The following is a 21,843-nucleotide window of genomic DNA, read 5'->3' as shown; positions in this document are numbered from 1 at the left end:
CAGTGGGTATTTTTCTCATGGTTGGCCTCAGATTTATTTCAGAATAGCTCCTTTTACATTCCAGCAATTAAAGCTGGAGTCACAAGGCGCTTCTTTGACATCATTACAGCCAAGTGCCTCAGGGTTTTGTTCAGCACCAGTAATACTAGACTTGCTGGGTGCTTCATGGCCAAAAACATTTTCCAGGGTAGTCCAGGGACTTCATATCCCAACTCTTGTTTGATTTCTACCATTAGCTGTTTAGGTGTGCAAGGAAGTTCAAGGTCTCAAAAGGAGAAATGGATCCATATCTGAGCCAGACAACCTCTCCAGATCTCTCCACATGTACAACAGTGCCCAGGTCCCAGGCCAGCTTTCTCTGCCTCATCAGTGAAGCCACTCACCTCGTGCCCTCCTGCAGACTGCATCATGTCTCAACCCAAAGTAGGATCTTTCCTCAGCTGAAGGCTGCTGGAAATCCCTGTGCTCCTTAAATGTCCTCAGCATCCAAAGAGTTCCTCCAATTCAGACCTCTAGAAAACCTTTAAATTAAACATTGAAATGTGGGAATCAGAGAGATTGCATATTCGGTCCTACTGAAGAATGAACCACGTCTGAAATCTGTCACTATGTAATTTAGGCACAAAATTAATTAATGTAATGCGACACTTAATATTGATCTGCATGGTTCATAAGTGACCTATAATTTATGCTCACTATGAATCAATAATTTTTATCCTTTCACTTTCTATTTTTGAAGGGTTTGAGCAGTTCCAACAGTTATTGCTCACATCAAATGTCAAAACAAATAGGGATTTATCAAACTCTAGGCTCATTTTTTTCTCTTTGTGTCTTCTGGTTTTTTTGTTCTCCATACATAAAAACAACATCAATAATTTCCATATAGTACAGATAAACCATCTCTTCTTTCTTAGTATTCTCCTTCTCTATATATAAAAACTCCTAATTTTTACTTTTCTTTCTAGCATATGTACATACATATATATGGATGACATTTTAAACATTAGTTTGAAGTTATATATAGTAGCTAATATTAATGTATTTAGCACTGTACCCTTAACTGTGTATTTAAAAAAATTCTATACCTATACTATATTCCATCCATAAATTTAGACCCCAATTTATTAGAACTGCCCTTCAATACCTAGTGCTCTGAATTTTCACCCGTTCTGTAATTTTGCCAGCCCCCAAAACATCTTTGTATTTCCTTTGGTACCTAACTCTATTTAAGGAACATGTGCAAGTTAAAACATGTAGGTTTTCTGAGTTACCAGTCAGTGTATGTATTGAAGCATCTTAAAAAAACAAAACAAAACAACAACAACAAGAAAACAACAACAAAAAAAAAAACCAAAAAAAACCAGCCCACATCTACATGCCTGCATCAGCTGGTTTTGTCCTCAGAATGATGAATTACAGTCTTCAAATTTCATGCTGAGTCAGAGAATATATTTTGATCTACTACAGTATTCAGTGTCCTAGTACACTGAATTTCGTCAGCATTACTCTCTCAGGCAGATGGCTGTGTTTGTGTTTAAAGTGTAGGGGAAGTTGCATGTAAATAAATTCCTGATTCATTTTGATTGAATGGACTCAAGAGGGGTACAAAAGGCACCTGAGGAGTCGTGGGTCCCAGAAAGCAGCCTCAGGGTTTACATGCAGGCACAGGTTCTCCAAGCACTGAAGGACCTCAGAACTACTCTTCCTAACACAGTACAAAAACAAATTGGAGGTACCAAAACAGGACAGGATGCAAACAAAAAGCTGAGCTCCACTTTGATTGAGAGCATCAAAAGCACCAGACTTTGTCACCAAATTCTCCCCCCAGAAGGAATTACCTGGAACAGACATGATTATCACTACTAATGCTATAGTATTTACAATAGCTGAAAACCATATTTGCTTTCAAACACATTCCTTATTCACAGTTCCACACATGTTGGGAAAGAAAGCTAAAGTTTCTGAGGCCAGGTTTAATAGGCAAAGTACATTAATCACAACTCTGAAGAGACACAACTCCAGCTCTCAAACAGTCCAAGATCTAATTGCAAACTGAAGGCCTGAAACCAAAATTGGGTCCTTCAAATAAAGTAATGAGGGGGGGGGGAAAGAAATCAATGAACTAAAAATACCTATTGAAGAACTGGAACAAATGTTTTCTATCACATGAAAAACTATTTAAATAAGAATAAAAATATAAGGTACGAACAAGATTTAAAAATATTCCCAGAAATGCTAATCAACTCTAGTTTTTGCTTCTTCATTATTAGAGATACCAATCTCTTTTGTAAGTTCATCATTTTGAAGCAAATAGCAAAACATCACAGCTTTGAGGGTAAGAATTAATCTTATCTCCAAGATAAGAAAAGAGCAAACCTCTAAGCTCTCCATGGGTCTGCAAAGATTTGGCAGTCATACCCAAAGGAACAATGTCTCCATGTTTCAAGATAAGAATTCTTTGGTGGTACTTTTTGTAGCAAAAATATTATAACAAGGCAGTTTACAAATACAATAGGGACAGAAACTTGTCCTGAAGCAAGAAATCCTTTTCCCCAACTGAAACTACATTAGTAGGGTAAATCTAATCCCTTGCCAATGAAGGACTCTGGTAACACAACTGGTAAAACCCAGGCTGACAGCACATGCAGATATAACCTTGTGAACCTAAGCAAAAAACCCCACCATTTTTCAAATCCTCTATCTATTTAATATAAAATGCTAACATTACTAGCTTGCTAATGATAAATCCAAGTGTCAAAGTATAGTGGGTTTGGAAAAGGGTTATTAAGATCATTGTAGATCACTATTGGCAAATCATTCTGTTTTCTTCTGTTCAGGTTAAGATTCATTGGATCTTACTTGCAGGACGAAGTTCTCACAAGAGAGATTCATATTTTATTTACTCAGCTGTTGGGATTTACTACTTGAAAATAGAGAACTTTTTGGCCTACATTGTCAAAGCTTACCAATTTTGACCATAATAATTATGTGCTGGCTACTACAATAATATATAAACTATACTTGGTATCATACAATCAAAATAATTTTAAAAGCCCAATTAATTTTGAAGTGGTTCTTCCTGTCAGAAACCCAAGCTGTCTGTTGAAGGCCAAGAATTCACACAAATTAAACTAATTCACGTAAAGAATTGACATCAGGCAACAACATGCAATTAATTAATGCATTGCTGGATTAGCGTTTACTAGTGATAATTATTCATCCCTAAAGAAATTAATAATAACTCTGCACTAAATACCAGAGAAACCCCACACTTTGGGGTCATAAAAAATAAACATCTTTTTTAGTTTCTTTTTGGTTTGGGAATTTCCTGTTTATTTATTCTTAACTGATGCCCATCTTTCCTTCAGATCCTTCTGTGTGACCCGGCAAGTGATAGGTAGCACATTTTCCTTTCTTATTAGCAAGTAAATTTTCTGAAAGGTGACCAAATTACATGAACTCTCAATCTGCTTTCCAATGCCATGCAATTTTCAAATATATCCAGTATATAACAAACACAATGGTTTGTTACTTGGTGTTATTTTGAACATTACTTTAGCGTGTGACATTAACATCACAGTCTGCTCGAAGAATGAGCAGGAAGACTGGTGCAACTAAAAATAAATCAGTAGTAACAGTGACCAGTATTACTGCAACCCCCAAGTGAGAGAAAAGAGAGACCAAGCTTTTCAGAATTATTAATATTAAACTTGGGCAATCAGAGCTCCAGGCAGCTTTGCAAAGTGAAGCCTAAACATTCATTTTATCTTAATCTTCCCTTAAAATTCTAGCCAGAGGAAGAAATTCAGGGGTACCTTTTCTGCAAAATAATATTATCCTTTATCACTCAGACTGAGGTGCAAAGTGACACAAGAAATTGAAAATTTAAAACTCAGGGAATAAAATCTTAGACTCCATGAAGTTTCTAACAAAATCTGCATGACAATTCATTGGACCAAGTTGCAATCAGTGGTCCTTTTTCCCAAACACTATGATTACAAACCTTCAATTTACAATGAAGTCTCCTAAAATATCAGTGTGTAATTCTTGCAGCTATTTTTACATGTATTCTAAGACTCATTTTCTACAGCACAGATTTTTATTATTACTATTTTTCCCCTCCAAATGAACTATTCAAAATGTTTCATGTTTTTCAATGCACAACATCTAATGTTAAAGGCTGACATACTTGGTAATTATAAAGTTTGATCAGGTGAAAATGAAATAAGTGGTAATATTTTAAAAATTATAATGACAATTATAATGAAAACTATGAACTGAACAGATCTTTGATCAAAGTCCAAAAGCTAATGAGATGTGCAGGCAAGCCACAAGACAGATACGCGTAGAGAACAACTTGGGAGGAGGACAAGGAATTTTTACCAAAATTCTCAAAATGAAAAAGAAAAAAAAAAAAAACCAGACCCAAAAGACAGAAGATAAGTGGCTTTGTCAAAAGGGAATGAGAAAAATAAAATGAGAGGCTAATTATTCCTCATGCAAGGTGAGTAGAGGTAAGATGGATGATGAGAGAGATGAAAATCTGGAATGTTAGATGCACAGCTGAGACTCTGAGACTATTAATTAATAAGTGGCTGTAGGAAGCTGGCCAGAGCTGAGTGTGAAGTACAGTGTGATAAAGCTGGCAGAGCTGTGCACTGCTTGCTTTGTGAAGAATGATCTACAGGCAATATCACCATCTGCCAGGCAAAGTCAGAGATCATAAAAGGAAAGCTTCATAATGGTTTTACATCGTTATTCTTCAAGAATCAGACGCTATAAAATTGGCTAGTTTATGATAAAATATTTCACTGGAAATACAAGAGAGGATTCTGGTAGATGGGAGTGGAGTAAATCTGGGTCACAGTGTACTCCTGAGCTGTGACCACTGCAGGTTGAGAAATGTGAATTTGGGCAACCTATAAGTCTTCATAAAAACATTAACTTTGTACATGCTACAGTGTGATCTGAGTTAATCTCATTATTTGAGTTAAATTCCCTGAAGAATGAGGCCATTCTAGGCATGCTCCAGGAGCTGCTGGATCTCAGCAGGGTTTCCATGTGTTTTGCATCCTCTGGACCACAAGGTCTCTTTGGAATGGCTTTTCTCATGTGGAAATCCACAGAACAGAGGTATTAGTGAGATTCAGCAGACAGATGAGACAAGACTTTAACATTAACCACATGAATGTGTTAATAGAATGGAATAAAATGCAAGAAATTTAATAAATGGAACATTTTTGAAAAAAAGGACTAAGCAAAGAGACTAAAGGCCAAAGAAGTTGGCAGTAGGCACAGGAAACAGGGACCAGCCTGTAAAGAAGACTAAGTCAGTAGTCAGAAAGGAAGATGAGATGGGACACTATTTCCAAATCATGAAAAACCTAACCAACTTAAATTTGGATGGCATAGACACTTCATGTGAGACATGATAGGTTTTTCTTACTACTAGAAATGTACATGCTGATGAGAATGCTAAAATTTAAAAATAATTATTACATGCTGATTAGTTTGGAGAAAAGGAAAATTAGGGTAAATAACATTTAAACTGCAAATAATGCTGCACACACACAGATATGCCTGTAAAATATACATATTGTTGAAATCAACAGGGCTATTGTGAAGAAAGACTTTGGGAAGAAGAAAAAACACCATGCCAAGCAGATAAATCCATATGAACCTTAACAACAGATTTTCAGCCCAATTCAGCATTTAGACAGCAATCAAAACAGCTTAAGATTGCCCTCAGATCATGTCAGAAAATGCTAGGATCTCCTAGCTGAAAATAATAATACAAATTCTTTCCCTTTTTCATACTTCTCTTTATCCACGTGGCACTCAAGAAGCTGCTATTTTCCACCTCAAAGTAAGCTAATAGCATTTTCAAAATGCAATTAGAACCTTTCAGGAGAAAGCTCAAGTTGTGTTTGTATAATATGAAGTTAACTCTCTACTACATTTCCCAGACAGGCACACCAAAGCTAATAAATTCTTCTCATGTCTTCAGATTATTAACACACCTACTGGCAATGTCAAGACGTTAGTTTAAAGAATTTCAAATATGAAACAGTTCAATAATCTGGTTTAGGACAGCTGACTGACAAAGCTAATTAACTGCCTGCAGAAGATTCTTTATAAATGAAGCAGCTTCTGTCTGAACAGATTTTCAAGAACAACAAAATATTTGTTTTGTCTTTGTCTCTTCTCTCCTATTTTCTCCCTTCCAGCCTTCCCCATCTCATGTAATCTTTGATAAAAGTTTCCTTGGTGGTATTTATATCTTGCCCTTCCTCTGACTTGGTGGTTTCTTATTCTCTATGTCCTTTTATCTTCCTGCTGGAAATTTCTTCTCCTCTCCTCCAGACCTTTTCAGGCCCTCTCCACAGAGCACTTTCAGCTTTTGTGCCTTGCATCCCTGTGCTCTGCTCAGCTGTTTCAGCACCTCCATCTGCTTCAGATATTTTTCACATTGAGAGACTTTCCACCATGCATCATTCCCAAAAAGAAAGGAACCTGTTTGCCTCCAGCTTTAGTTGCACAAAAGTAAAACAGTACTTCAGGATTTCTTTTTCCCCTCGGAATATTACAATTTGGGGCAAATTTTTATGCAGAGGAAGCTGACATTGGTAGCTCTGGTTTCTAATAGCTTTCATTGTCAGAAGGCACTAGAATGCATCTCAGTCTTGCCCTGAAAGACATCATTTGGCCCATTAGATGATCTCTCCCTAGTGAGAAAAACCTATTTATTATACCAGATAGTATACCAGTTTAATGAAATGAACAGAGCTAGTGAAATTACCTATTGCATAATATCCATTACAAATTAAGGGCACTGAGAGGACTGAGATTAGAAAATACCTGCAAAATTCAAAATAAAAAAACAGCAACAAGAGGAGGAGCTATTTTATGAAGATGAACATTAACAGACTTTTATTCCCATCAGAGCCCAACTCTGAATGTAAATATTGCTGCATTACAGGCAGAATAACAGCAGGACTGGAAATAATTCTTTTTAGGCTCTTGCTACATGATGCCTGTGTCACAGACCATCAGCAGCAGATTAATTTTATCCAGAATGTTTTTTTTTAATCATAAATTAATTACAAAAATGTAGACATTCTTCTTATGAAGCAATATATTCCTCAAGTTTTTTTTTAACACCAAAAACAGACTGAAAAAAAAAAAAACAGTGCATCTCTGGGTAAATATCAAAACACTGAGGGATCAGATTTCCAGCTGGACTTGCAGAAGCATTTGCAAAACTTCTGTTTACAGGTCTGTTTTTGTCTGATCCTGCTCAATCCTCTCAGAATGAGGGGCACCCACTGGAGAGAAGTTTATCCTGTCCCTCCCTGTGTCATTCACCCCCTGCCCTTTCACTTGCTGAAAGCTTATGCAGAAAAAAAATCAGGATTTCACATTAAATCATCACTTTAGCAAATGACCAGCACCATCAAAGAAGGAAGATGGGTTAAAACAACTAGAGTATTACTGAATCCCTTCCCACATAATTTCTTTTCAAGAGGAGTAATTTTGTTGATCTTGCCACATTTCCCCTCTTAGCTTTTTTGTGGAACGCATACTCACTGTCTTCAAAAGATCTACATCTCCCACCGTTCAAAATACAGAGGGGACAAATGTTTGTTAGCTATTTACAGGAGGCTAAATGAGACATGGAAAGCCAGTTGTAATGCTGCAAAATGGAGAGCTGTGTTATTGTCACTGTCCTTGCCCACTCTGCCCTCTCCAGAAATCAGATGTATTCACACCCGAAGCCCTGCTTAGACTCCACCCTTAAATTCATGGAACGTATCACTTTAGAATCAGATATTTTGCACAGTTTCAATCAGAAATTAGACTGCCCTTTCTGCTGTCAGATAGGACAGATGTGACAACAATTCTTAACAGATCATCTAGGTGCTAGATTTTGGGGAAATAAAACCACATGAACATGTGGTTAAGGATGCATATATTCATTAAAGGATAATTGGTAAATAATTTTCATTAATTATCAGGCTCAAGCCTGAGAGTCCATCCATAGATGAGTCATTCCTCCCCATCCCTCTTTAAAACTCACTGATTGTGCTTTGCTTTTATAGGGCTTTGCTAGCTAATTAGGGAATTTCAGTAATCTATTTTTAATATGTACCATCTTCTGTTCTGTTTAGTGCAGCCTTAAGATAGACTTTTATCTTTACTGCTGTGCACAGATCATCCGAAAATATAAGTTCTCTGCTACATGACAACTTATAATGAGCCTTAATGAAGCTTGGGAACAGCTGTTAAAAACTCCAGTTGAATAGGTTTGCCCAAGCAGCAGTAGCTTGTAGTGCTTTTTCCTCTTACAGCACTGTTGAGTCATCTCCTACTGTACACAGAATGAGAAAAATCAAAAATGAAACACCAAAGCTGGTTAATCCTTTTTTTCCCAGACATTTTACTTTAATCAGAGTTTTAATAAGTACATTATGAACCATCATCTCTTAAGCCTTTCACCTTTTTAATTATATTACTGCTCTGAACATCGACAAAAGCAAATGTTATTATGCAAATTTTGCTCCAAATTCGTGTCCTTACCGAGAGCATAAGAGAGTTCAAACACCATCTTTCATTATGCTATAGCTAAATGAGCTACAAATCATTAAAAATTACAATAAGCTCACGATTTTACGTGTTCCCTAAGCTAGAAAACAAAAGATTATATATTTTGAGTAGGATAAAGGATTTAGAGAGCTCTGACCGTCAAACATGATTGAAACAAACAAGTTCCCGTTCTTCGTAGCATTTGTCTTACCTCTTTGACCTTTAAATGCTTAGACACTAAACTATCTGGCATAAAGAACACTCAGTGCTTTTGTATTGCTTTTCTCCTTACCAGCATGTGTAGATTTCCTGAAGCTTCTTCAATTTACTTTTTAAATACCATTTGCCAGTCATTCATTTAGAGCATATGGGAGCAGTTCACTTTCATGTGTCAAATCCAAGGCATACTGCGTGAAATATGAAGGTTGTTTTTATTTCTTTCCCCCTCCAGTATCCTTGTTATCTGGTTTTGTTTCTGTAACACCTATGGGCTTAACTCCCACTCTACATGGCATGGAACAGCTGCAACAAAAAGCAGAGATCAAAAGCACATCGTTTACTCTGGAGCCCGGCTAAGAACTAAGAACGCATATGACAGGAACACAGGAGAAAAAGGAAATAGATGATTGCACTGGACCTGATAAGCAGAATCCACAAAACACCTAGACTTTTTCTCTTCTCTTTCCCTCAGTCAATATTTTCAAATAGAAATTTCAAAAAGTCAAGACTTGTTGATGTTGCCAACATTTTGAATGATTCGTACCAACCCGACAGGGCCGAAAACTAAACATATCCTTTGGGCTTCACCTCATTAACTAATGTTTCTGAGTATTGAATATTTCATTATGAAATTTTCAGTTGTTCTGTAGGAAAACTGCAAGAGACAGAGGATTCTTACTTGTTCTGTAAACGTTGAGTCTTGTATTTGCAGGGTGCCCCATGGCAGGAAGGAATGATGAATCTGACTCCGTGTTCTTAGATGGCTAATTTATTATTTTATGATACTATATTATATTAAAGAATACTAAACTATACTAAAGAATACACAAAGGATACTTGCAGAATGCTAAAAAGATAATAATGAAAACTCGTGACTCTTTCCAGAGCCTCAACACAGCTTGGCCCTGATTGGCCAATGAGTCAAAACAATTCACATGAAGCCAATGAAACAATCACCTGTTGGATAAACAATCTCCGAACACATTGCACATGTGAGCACAACACAGGAGAAGCAAATGAGATAATTATTGTTTTCCTTTTTCTCTGAGGCTTCTCAGGAGAAAATCCTGGGCAAAGGGATGTTTCAGAAAATGTGAATGTGGCAGTTGAGCGAGTCTGTGGACACCCTGGCCCAGGGAAGTTTCACTTTCAACTGCAATGGCATTGAAATTTGTTCTTTCCTTCACCAGTTCTGAACTCCAGTGCAATTTGACTGGCTTGCACAAAGAGTAGGCATTGTTTGGTTGTGGAAAGAGCATTATTTGCTGAGTTTGAAAAAGTTTCAGTCTCTTGAGTTTTCATGCCAGTTATGCCAATGTTTTCTTTGCATGATGGTTTGGAGGACACTACACAATTACCACAACCCCATGGACAAATAACAAAGACAAAACTGGAAATAAATGGATCTGTACAATCTAGACCTGAGCTTGGCAGCTTATACACTTTCCAAATTGTGACTGTCCTGGGAACACTGCTCTTCTAAGTTCTCTGAAAAAAAAATATACACTACATCTGATAACTCTGCAAAAGAAAAATAAACACTAAGACCTTGATTCTTAGTTATAAGGAGCTTATCTGAAGCAGTTGCATGAAAAGAGTGTAAAGCATCATTATCATAATACATGATAAGAAGTGCAGTTACAGTGAAATTTTAAAACAGCACAGAAAAGGGACGTATTTTAATTCAAAAGTCATTCACAAGGAAGCTCCTCATGCATGAGAAATGCCTACAAAAATAATTCTCACAATTTGGAGAAGAGAAAAATCTTTACACACAATAACAGGGCTAGAGTATAAGCCAGTCCCCCAAATATGGCATTAAAAGCCCAGAAGCTGTTTCAGGAGGAAAAAAAAAAAAAAAAAAAAAAAAAGGACAAAGATCTTCCCAGTTTCACCTAGTTATAAACCTTGTCTCAAAGCAAGACCATTTTCCCAGGTCTATCAGGCCTTTTATCTAAGATAATACTTGGTACCATCAAGAATTATTTATGAAATCATTTTTTAGTCACTCGAAAGAAAATTCAACTTTTTGCATCATAAGGAAACAAAGAAAAAAGAAAGGCAGGAGAAACCTACTGGTGGTTCCTAGCCTATTTTGCATAACTACTCTCTTTTTCCTTGAGACATGCAGAAAAATGTTTTGGATATCTTTATATACACATCAGGTTTTGGGAAGGGAAGGAAGGGCAGTGGAGGCTGGAAGAACACAAGAGAACAAAGAAGGAATTTTCTGATTAGATATAGCTTATCTGGAGATAATTTTTAGTTCATTTCTTGCATACCTTTTAAAGGGAAGCAAAGGTAGCTACCCCAACTGCTAATGTGTTCAGAAGCCATAAGTAAAATCTGGCTGAAATATGGAAACAAGGTAATAATCTCTGACACCAAACACTCTTTGCCACATGGATGTCAGCTGCAGAACAGAGAATAGATACCCTAGCAAGCTCAGGTCTATAGAACACTACATTATTTTACAATTAAAATTATTTTAAATTGATCTTCTAATTCAAAACTCTTTCACAAATGAGCTGTTGCATAAACTCATAGCTTGCACAGAGAAAATATCAAAAATTTCAGCTTTGTGCTTCTAGTTTAGATCTGTAAAAGACATAATTTTGAAAGACAACCTGTATACCCAAAGTGGAATTCCACTGGCATTTTTCCATTATTTCCAGAGGAAAGGGCTTGTCTCACTCTTTTATTCAGTTTTTTGTCAACTATCATAACTGCATGTTTGGTACATTTTCTCTCTTAAATCAAAAGACATCAGTGAAATGGTTGGTGCTAACCCATTGCATTTTCGGTTTATTAAAGTATTAAGAGAAATTACCAGAAATAAAATGTCACCTATCATCCCTTACAAGATGTGGCTTCAATACTATCAAGCCACATAAACACAGAAGTGACAAATAGCCATAAATACTGCACACAAGCAAGTTAATATGGAGTCTATTAAGCTTGTACTTAATTAATTAGGAGTCTATGAAAGTTGTACTTCAATTATTGCCCAGAATTCTGTGCAGTGTGTATAGGCACTCCTCTCTTTCTGATAAATGCTTGGTTAGCATGCACCCTTGCAATGGCTTCTCAGACCTTTGTAGTGCTATTAAACATCTTTACATCATTATTGTTTCTTTATTTTTTGGTTCTGCTCACTTAAGGCAAGGACCATTAGGCAGAGAAAAGAATTTATTTCAATAGAGAGAGCAGCACATGAAATGTCCCAGCTCAAGGCAGCAGAATACTTGCAGGGTGACAGGCAGTTGTATTTCCTCACCCATCACCACAGCTGTGTACAGAACTTTTACGTTACCTAAACTCATTTATTGATGAAAATCTGACCAGTTTAAAAACTATTAAAGCCTACCAAAAAATCCCTTCAGTGTGATTTATCTCTAACATGATTTTGGTGGCCCTGATGAAAATATCAGCAATACTTTACAACTTTTCAAAGAACATCTCATTTAAAGCTGCAAAGTCACATATATTGTCATTTAAAATTAAACAACTGATAATTACATATTAATAATGGGAATGAGCACCAAAACCATAACACAGTAGCTATACAAACTCTTAATCCTTCTCTTTTTATATAATGATACTAATTATTTTAAAATAAATATCTTTACATAATGCTGATAAGAGTCACAGAATAACCATGCTCTTAATCATCTTGTGACTTGAGAAGAATCATAAAACATAGGCCTTGTGCTATTGAATCCCAAACATGTCCCTCTATGCGTTTTCCCACACAGATCCTAGTTCAATTTTAGGGACTGTACCAAAGCCATCCCCTTATACTAAAGAAATATTGATAAAACACAACCTGAACACTATTGGGATGCCCAGGATTTTCAAATAAAAGAGTTGGGCTTTAAAGCTCCAACACAGTTAGCAAATATTCCCTGAGGGAAGAACTATAAAAAGAAAAAAAACCTAAAAAATCTTGGCAAGTGAACCTGATTCTACAGCATTCATTAACTGTGATACAGCAGTTCCATGCCCCCAAACCCTAACCATGCTCTCTATGCAAATAACACAGGTTTAGATTAAAATAATGAGCCAGCTTAAACCCAAATGCACTTCCAGGGAATCAGTTAGAGCTAAGCCATTGCTAAATGTGACCCACTGTACACCACTGGCTTAAAATGGGCTGTTTTATATGCCTAAACTTCTGATTTCATGCTGACATTTTGCCAAGCAACCAACTTGGCAAAAATTGAAATAGTCTTTAATGAAAGTTTCAGTCAAACTATACTCTTCACCAAAACATGTTCGTGCCAGACAATAAACAGAGAGACACCAGCCTCACAGATTCAAGGTACAGCTACTCAGAGCTATTGCTAAACAACCAAAGTAATGTGAATTTAAAACCATGGCCTCATGAGGAGCCTTCTCCTTGAGAGAAGGCATGCTGCCATATGCAGACGTAAGACAAAAAAAATGAAGGTCTGTTTTCTAGAACAGACCTTTCCTTCCAACCATAAATGTCAAAAATTTGTGTTTAACAGAATGCATTTTCATAGCTAAGCTTCATAAATTTGCAATGTGATAGAGAGCATTCTGTCAAACAACTCCCAAATAGTTCTCTTGGCTGTGAGGTCTTAACATACTATTAAAAAGAAGAGTATGTGAGAAAGGAGGGATCAAAATAGTGATAAAGAGCAAACACTTTGGGCTGAATCGCTAAAGGATACTAGAAAGCATTTGCTTCACTGTATCAATTAGCAGAGATGGATATGCCAAGCATCGAAAAGAAAATATTTGCACTTTGGTACTTCTCCAACTTTTAAAAACTTTGCAAGAAGCGTAAACTTTTTCATTTAACTTGCACTTCTAAACAGCAGATAAAAGGTCAGAAGTGTGAATACAGCTTAATTTCTCTGGCTAGTGCACACCTGACAATGAAATATCTCATCAAAGAAATCCTATTTAAGGGGAATATAACTAATTCTTTGAGCAGCAACACAGGAAGATTTATCTTTTAAATAAAAGATAAATTCTCGCAGCTGGACACTTTCCTTTGTCAGCTGTCATTTCTCTGGTTAGAGTTTGCAGGTATCCCTTGATTCCTCAAATGCTTACGGCTCCATGGGCTAAATTTCTCAAAGTAAAGGATGCAGGTAATGCTTTAAACTCTGGCAGCAGTAAAGGGAAAAAGGCAAGGCATTCCCTATTGCATTGCTGTGAAAACATGCTTCAGTAAGTAGGTGCACTCTATTATTTTAGCACTCTCAATAAACTGTCATCAGTAGAGATAAAAAAAGATTGTTATGTGATTTCAAATTGTATTTTAGGTCATTTATTTTATTTGCTGATACTGACTTTTATCTGCAACAGTGGCATACAAAAGAGTCATTTCTGTGATTTAGACACCTAGCCATCTCATTTACACTCCTCATACTCCAAGAAAAAACAAAAAAACTTGCACTTGCAATACTGACAGTTTAAACTCAGCAGAGCTGCAACATGACATCTCAATCTGTTGAGATATATCATGCAATTACCACTGTAGGCCACTTCAAAATTATCCTCCTTTCTTCCATAATGCCATGTGGGGAGGGAGACGTGCTGGCTTCTTAAGTTCTTGTACTTCCCCGCTCTAAAGATCTCCACTGAGTCAAAATATCTGTCAGTCTGCAGATTACATTGTCATCTACTTTCAACATACTGATTTCCACTGAGACAAAAATCAGGTTTTTTTTATTTTTTAAGCTGCCTTGTACTTCAACAGAGATGCCAAAGTAGCAGCAAAACTAGACGTGATCCTCTCTACACAGCTAGGCTTTCTTTATGCTAAATAAATCAGTTTCACTCTCTTCCAAAAGGGTCTTGCCACATTAGATTAGATTACATGTTTCCTCTGCCCTTTCTTCTGCATGTGTTATAATAAATCAAAGAAAACCAAAAAGTGACCTTAGAGAAACAGACCCATTAACTAGACTTGATGAATTTTCCTCTTCACATACATTTTGTCAAAATTTTTGTCCTTCTAATACACAAAAGCACCTAGGCAAGAACAAGACAACAACTGAAGTACATGGTATCCACTCAGAAATTAACAGATATCTTTCATTCCACCCTTCTGAACCCATGTCCTCTCAGCACACCTAAAGTCAAGGTGAGATCCAAACATAGAGTTTTTAAAGAGCAAAAATAAAGCCTAGCAGAAAAGGTAGCTTCACAAAATACCATAGATCAATATATTGATCTCTCTCAAGTGAACATTGGGGAGCTATGAAACTTCATGAACAGATACAAATTAAAGAGCAGAACTATAAAGGGAAGCAAGTAAATGGAAGAAAACCAGCTATTTATTTTTAGCTTCTTTCCAACCTCTGTTAGGAAATGTAAATAGAAGATGAATTTATATATTCATAGAAAGGGCATTGATAGATATATTTATAGATATTTATAGATGTATTTATTCTGAGTAAAGCTGGACAGCAAAAACCACCTTGAACAGACCAACACATTTCTAGACCAGCAGATTTTCTCTGTTGGATTAATTGGTTTCTATCACCAGAAATGCTTGAAAGATTATATTTTTGATGATATAGCAAGATATGTCTGTTAACCAAGCTCTCAATGATGATTTTGCTCATAGGATTTCTGAAAATGCTCTTATGCAGTACAAAAATTAAATCAAAACTAAAATCCCAACATTAAATAAATAGTTGACAAACGACACCATGGGCATGTTAAACAACCATATTGTAAGCATTCAAAACTTGGCTGATATGAAATGTTTCTGTAGTGCACAGAGGACCTCAGTACTGCTTAAGGAGACAAGAATTAAAGAGCTGTCAGACTGCCAAAACAATGTCATTGTAGGCAGCAGATGTGTATCCTGTCAACAGCTACTTTCACACAAAACAGTAAACCAATGGCAGGCCTACCTTTTGGTTTTGTTATTAACAGATTACTGCAGGGGATGTAATTGTAAAAAGAAGTTGTCACATTCTTCTGTGACAACTGGAAAGAATAGCATGAGCATAAAATAAAAAAAAAAAAGAAAAAAAGCAAAGCTAGGTAACCACTTGCTGGTGTTGCAAAGGCACCATGCTGCAAAACAGATACTCAAAATCTGCTTTCTGTATTGCAGGCAGAAAATAAATTATTAACAGCTTTGCTACGTGGCCCTCTAAGAGATTAATATGCAAAGTAAAATTTTCTAGCAGCACAGGTGTTTATCTTTGACATCTGCTGTTAGGTATTAGTAAATCAAATTGGTAATTTACAATTCAGGAGTCATCTACAGCAATGTAAGTCCAGAACAATAGCAAATCCAGTCCAATGTAATGCCAAGAATTCACCAACAAATACCAACACTTCCTCATTTGCTGTGTGCATGATCTGGAATTCACAAAGCCTTGGAGGTTTTTAGCTAATGATCACAGTCTTTGATCTCCAGAAAATTATTATGGCATGTGTAAAAATGAGATTCGTAAGAAATCTCTTAAAAGAGAAATTAATTTAGTGATTATATCACATATTTTTTAAAAAAATAGAAAAAAAGAAAACAAAAGCACAGTTTAAATTTTAACAGAATGAATTGATCTAAGTACTCATCATCCATATTCAGAACACCATGAAAGACATTCCTGAAGATAAAAGATAGTTCCATGAATGCATTTGCAGCCTGACACACATATTCATTTCAGCATATTGCACCATCAATTATTCCTTTATAAACGCTACTAAGATCATTTGTCACTCATTTACGTTTCAAGCCTTCTGAAAGTGACAAATCTCCTACGTTTCTAAGTACTATTGAGGGTACTTAAGAAAAAAAGCAGCATTAATTTTTCAAGTTCTTTTATGCACATACCACAAAGCAAGAAGATTTTGTCACTGAGTAGCTTGGTAAATTTGTGTTCAGATATTCCCAGCCTTGGTTGAAAGGCTCTGTCTTCACTCAAGGCATCGCTAACAATTAACATCATGAATTAATTCTAGTCTTTCTAAAATGTCACCTCTGGTGGGTTGAACACAGACTATCAGACCTCAAAATTGCATCAAGTGGTGGGATCCAACAGGTGGTGACCAAATCCCTTTGTACTCTTATTCCCTGCTTCTACCTCTCTTTACCGCACAATTTTCTGTTAAATAAAAATCTGCACTACTGGCTTTGCCATTTTGTCTCACTTGCACCTTAATTTGAGCAAAGGCATCGCTGTGAGAATTTTAATAACTGCATCATAACATTATTAAAATATTTGTTATCTAGTAGTTCAAATTCTCAGGGAGTTTCCCCCCCACACTTATTTTTCTCTGTATCAGCCAAGCATCCAATTCTCAGACAATATCTAATTGTAAATATTCTAAAATGTGCCCCATAAAAAACAAAGGTGACCCATTTCCACCAGATTTCATTGGAAAGAAACTTTTTTGGGAAATTTTCTAAGATTTAAATTGAAGCATATCTACATGGTTCATTCAGGACTCTAGTTAAGGATTAGGAACATAACTTGACATTCCTGCTTTCAAAAATACCATGCCCCTGAGAGCCTGAGAAACCTACTGAGAGGAATTTGCTTCTATCTGTATCCTGGCTCTGGCCAGGATGGTTTGGAGGGTTTCAGTGGGAATACTAAACTGGGGAAAACCATTCCTAGGCCATGATAATCTAATCTCAATAACACAGGTTTTCCATGGGGAAAGAGGTCACTGAGAAGGATTGCAATTAATCATTCTCTCCCTGAAGATGTTTCCAGCATCACTAATTCTATTCATGCTCCCACTGATTTCATACTCATTATAAAAATTCTTGATTTGTATTGTTCAGTCAGTATAACTAGGAAAGAGATTGCCTGAGATCAGGGTTATTAGAAAGAGCCTGCTGGATTTGGTATCCTTTTCTTTCCTGCTCAATCACAGTCAGCAGCTTCAAGCTGAACAAACATGACTTGGTATTTTGATATCAGCAAAACCCCACCTGTCAAAAAGTTTGTGAGAGCTCTGGGCACTTCAAATACAATAGTTGAGGTAGATTTCTCTAGATTTTAGTACCAGTTTTCCCCTGGCATGCCCAGTACTCCTCTTGTGCACAAGCTGTCCCCACTTGCCATGTTTTTGTAAATGACATTTTGCAGCACACCTTCCCTAGCACTGCACTCTGGGTGCACTGATCTTCCAGGCTCCTCAGAAGCGACCTCCTCTTCTGGTGCTATCAATTAATCATTTCAGAGGCATATAACACCTGAATCAAACATTACACAAACCATGTAAATGTTTCCAAAAAGTACACTGCGCTTTAAATAGTACAAGAGATACTACAATAGTAATGAGAGATAACACGAGTAAAGAAAGCAATAAAACTCTTCCACACATCCCTTATTTAATATGTGCTGGCATCTAACATCAAAAATCTAAAAGCAACCAAATCCAGAAGTCATTTACCTACCCAGTTTGCAGTAAAATCAACAGGATTTAGGTACCTATGTGATTTTGAGAGGTTTATTATTGTCTTTTCATTCAAGCTGTCTTTAAATCACCCATAAAAACAGGAAAAAGTAAGTCCTGAATTCTATGTGTAGTGAAATCTGTAAAAGAAGTCAAACCTACCAAAGGATTTTAGGCAACAAGGGTTAGAAGCTTGTATGACACAGAGCATGGGAACCTAGCTCCATTTAAGCACACAGTTTGTAGAACTCAATAAATAGAAATTTGCCATTTTAGAGGCTAAGAGAGATTTCATTAGAATGAATTATATCTGAAAGCCTTGAACAGGAAATGCCTCATTTTTTTCTTTTTTTTTAATGGCATTGCAGACCTACTTTTGGGTGTTACAAAAGGACAAAAGCAAGACTGTGAGGCATCTTATTTAATATCTTACACCATGCACCTTGTCTGAAGCTTCTGCATTTCCAGTGTATTTTATACATAGCCTTTATGTGTAAAACAGACCTTTTTGGACTTATGTCCAAGAAAACTGTCTCAGAAGCTTAAAATTCACCTTGACCATTAAATAACAATTCAAAGTCACAATATTATCTGTGCTCTAGAAATTATTTCAGTAATATTTAAGGTTACTGAAAATGAGAATTTGAATGGTATAAGAGTTTTGCAGCAGTATGAAGAATATATGAAGATGAAAATTTTTGCAACACAGGATAGCATTTTCATCAGAAAGTTGTATTTAATGGACTCAAGTCTGAAATACTGAAATCACATGAGATATCCTATTTTCATATTATTTGACATCAGACCTAATCACTTTGCTTGACTTGATAAATCTTATAGAATTACTGTCAAGCTATATTTGGCTGAGAGATCTGTTTATATGAATATGATTCGTAGTTTTGCTGCTAAGCAAAAAGATAAACCCATCTGCCTTCTTTCATCTCACCTTTTTCTGAAAGCTTGCAAGATGAAGCCTGTAGCTTTTTTTTTTTAATCTTTCTTTGGCTGTTCCATTTTCAAATATCAAAAGAGGGTTTTTCAACACAGCCTACTGAAGCTTCTTTCACTGAGGTTATAAAACATCATTAATGCTTTGCTCTAAAACTTACATATCCAAGATGGTCACATATTCAAATGCTCACCAGCCTTCTGCTTCAAACAAAGTGCAAAGAAATGTCATGAGCCAGATTTACTCTATTGAGTTCCTTCATTGCAAATACTGAGAGCCCAAAAAGAAAGGCGGGAGATTTCACTTCCTTACATCTTAATATTTTCAGTCTCCTAAATATTTGGGGGCCTGTCTTCCTCTGTTGATATACTGTGTGAATTCTAGATCAACAAAGTCTTCAAAACAAGGTTAAACACATTCCATGGTAAGCAGCACCTGTGTAGTTTACCTAGAGCACAGAGTCACTCACAGGTAAAAGAGTTACTAATGAGATACCCACCTCATCTGCAGCAGGTCATGGCTTCCCAGAAACCAGATTAAGGACAGAAATAAAAGTAAACCAGAAATGTTCATGGGATTAAGAGGAAAAGCTCTTTGCCAAGCACAGGAGCAGGCACACATAAGCTGCTCAGAACAGCAAACAGAGGAGTTGCTCAGTAGTTACAGGAGATTTACTAATGTTTACAGATCACAAAACAACATTATTGGTCATGCATGCTCCATCTTCCCTTGTCAGTCATCTGGTTCCAGCTGGGCAGACAATGCTAACTGGAAATTCCACCTTTGCTGCTCACTCAGGAGATCACTGACACAGTGACAGATTTCTTCTTGTGAAATTCGGTTACACATCACAGGTTAAAATTTATAATAATGCCTGGCAGTAAGCCGCAGTTTATATTTTATATTTTTTTCAGAGAAGTACCCCTGAATAGACAGGGGCTGATGTAGTAGTTCTTTCACTGTATATACCTAGTGTATTTCTTTTCCTGTTTATTATTCATGAAATATTCAGCAAGCACAGGGCCACCTGCAGAGAAGGAAACCAGGCCAGTTCTCATGGATCTCCCTCCTAGAAAATTTAGGCAGAAGCAATTTTTAAATAGAGGGTTGGAGCTACCAAGAAAATCTTTTATGACAATGAAAAAATCTTACAGAAACATCTTTTAGAGAGAACTGGGGGTGTCATGCATTCACCCCAGCTCTTCCTAGGATGTTCCTACATTCATACTTTCTAGATTCACCTATGGGGTGTACAACACTTGGGATTAAAATGGGAAGACATTTTTTTGTGTTTCAAGTGCTTCAAAATGCAGCACCCAGGCTCTGGACATGGTAGGGTGCTAAGCTATCACTTTGGGGTTTTTGTTGGTAAGCAGATTTCAAGGCCTACTTAAAGCCTCTGCTTAAAATCTAGGTGTAGAGCTTCATTATTTTCCAGGAGTGAAATCTCTCATAATTTTCAAGCCACTTGCTCTGAGATTGTTGGAATTTGTATGAACAATAAGGCTGTCACTGGACAAGTTCACATTGCTAGTTTAGAAATTGCTGGTCCACCAGTTTAGAAAGTAAGAAAGCTTTTCCTCAAGAATGCAAAGATATTTCCAAACTTGCCATATATCAGGGGAAAAAAATATGGAAATCTTTCATTCATCTGCCTTTTGCCAGAGGTCTCACAAAGCAAAGTTTATAAACAGAAAAAAAAATTACATTTCATTCTTCTGGATGATAACAAAAATATAGTACAGACAGATAGCACTTATGACAAAAAAAAGTAATTAGAACAGAGTATGCTCTCCTCTTGACCTCTAAAAACTGAGCAGGCTCTCAGCTGGACACAGTAGCTCCAAGAAATTTTGTCCCATTACTCTCCATCTTGTATTTCCATTAGTAGCTAAAAGAATGTATTCCTGACGAGGATCACTTGAAATACAGATTATGGTGCTCAGAAGAGCCATGGTGGATAGCCTGAGGTAACATGAGCTGTGATGTACTAGAACTGTACAGCCACGCATATATTTATCCATGGGCTGTTAACTACCTGCTAGCCTTCAGGATGGTAAAAATTGTATTTGTATTTCTTCCTAAAACAAAACAGAACTCCTGCTGTTCTGTTATGCAATATCCAGTTGGGATTTTTCCACTCGCTAGCTCAGGAGATTGGTCTTTGTATGTGATGCCTCCTTTGATCCTACCCTTGTCTATGTGCCATGGTTCATACAGAAGATAAATTATGAACCACATTTACTCATGTTCATTATTTTACCAAGTGACAGGTATATTGGCCATATTAGTGATGTCACAGATATTCTTTTTATTCCAGTCATCTAGGGTGGCATTTGGAAAAGGGTACTTTCTACTTAAAATCAATATCTTCTCTAGCTGCTATAATATTTCTTCTTACTTAAAAACGTTACTCAGAATATAAAAGTCATTGATTACAAGCAGAAAATATACTTACCAATTACCAAAGGAGAGTGGAAAAATAAAAAGTGCTCTCTAGTTCAAGTAGTTCCAGCTGGTGACACACCACTACTAATCAGCACATGTTTCAAAAGCACCAGGACCTCCTCAAGAAAATGCTTGGGTTTTCTTCTTATAAGGCTGAAGCACAAAGTGTGGTTTATTCTAGTGAAAACATGAACACATTTTTAATTCTGCATTTCTCAGAGATATGCTTTCACAGCAAC

At 36.5% G+C, this 21,843-nt stretch overlaps 1 long non-coding RNA gene across 1 annotated transcript; it reads right to left on the bottom strand.

Annotated features, from left to right (window-relative positions):
• Positions 1-389: 389 nt before the first annotated feature.
• On the bottom strand, positions 390-21,752 carry LOC143693802 (uncharacterized). Its single transcript, XR_013181757.1, has 3 exons — positions 21,615-21,752; positions 8,876-9,105; positions 390-521 (listed from the first exon to the last, which is right to left on the bottom strand). It is a non-coding gene; the product is annotated as an uncharacterized LOC143693802 (long non-coding RNA).
• Positions 21,753-21,843: the final 91 nt, after the last annotated feature.

This window comes from Agelaius phoeniceus, chromosome 4 (assembly GCF_051311805.1).
Source record: "Agelaius phoeniceus isolate bAgePho1 chromosome 4, bAgePho1.hap1, whole genome shotgun sequence".
NCBI classification, from domain to species: Eukaryota; Metazoa; Chordata; class Aves; order Passeriformes; family Icteridae; genus Agelaius; species Agelaius phoeniceus.
The sequence above is the reverse complement of the archived record's forward strand: the minus strand, read 5'-3'. Positions and strand labels throughout refer to the sequence as shown.